The following is a 999-nucleotide window of genomic DNA, read 5'->3' on the forward strand; positions in this document are numbered from 1 at the left end:
CCCCATCCCATCCCACCACATCCCAGCCCTTGGTTTGCCCATCTTTCCCCAGTCGTCTGCCCACCCTGACCTGGGCAGCAGAGCCCTGTCCCCACCCGCTGCCATCTAGACCTTGGGGGTCACTTCACAGTCCTTTGCCCCCAAGTCTGACAGGGCTGGGGGTGACCCTTGATGCTCGGTCAATTGCTGCAGTTGCTGCACCAGGGGGGTTTGCTGGGCAGTGAGTGGCTGAGCTTTGCCCTGGTGCCAGTGCAGGACATGTTGGGATCTTTGTCCTGAGCCTCTGCTCCGAGAGGAGCCCGGGAGGGCCAGGCAGCACCCAAAGGTGTTGCCAAAGGAAAGGCCTGAGGAGGGCTGGATCACGGGGCTGGAACCTGCCTTCATGTCCCACATCGCTGGCCGGCTCTGCTTGCTCGGCTGGCACAGGCTCAGGCTCAGGCTCAGGCTCGGGCTCAGACACAGCCTGACCCTGCTACCCCATCTCGGGGGCTGTGGGTCAGGGGAGCAGTGCTGCCCACCGACCGCAGGCTCTGCCAGCTGCCTCAGCCATGGTGGCTCCATCCTTCCATGCCCCCGTGCCTGGCTGGACCCTCCCGGGTCCCTGCGTGGCCGCAGATCCCTTTCCACTGGCCCTGGTGCACAGCGGTGCCGGGGGCTGTGAGGTCCTGGCTCTGCCATCACCAGGGAGCAAGCCCCTGCCCAAGCCCCCTGCCCGCCTGCCCGGGGCCCCGGCAACTCCTGCCTGGCCGGACCCAGTCCCTCCAGCACGGTGGCTCTCAGCACCGCCGGGCTCCGGCTGCGGGTGCAGCCCTGCTGCATTCCAGCCTCGCTGGCCTGGCAAGGTTAAACTGCGGAGAGGCTGAAATATTTGGGAGGGGAATGGAGAAGGGAAAGGGGAAAAAAAAAATCTATAAAAAGAAAGTTTAAAAACACAAGTTAAAGAAAAAAATACCAGGCGCGGAGTGCAGCTGCGGTTCTGGTTCCAGTTCCCAGGTGATG

This window comes from Egretta garzetta, unplaced genomic scaffold (assembly GCF_000687185.1).
Source record: "Egretta garzetta isolate BGI_Z169 unplaced genomic scaffold, ASM68718v1 scaffold1037, whole genome shotgun sequence".
Taxonomy (NCBI): domain Eukaryota; kingdom Metazoa; phylum Chordata; class Aves; order Pelecaniformes; family Ardeidae; genus Egretta; species Egretta garzetta.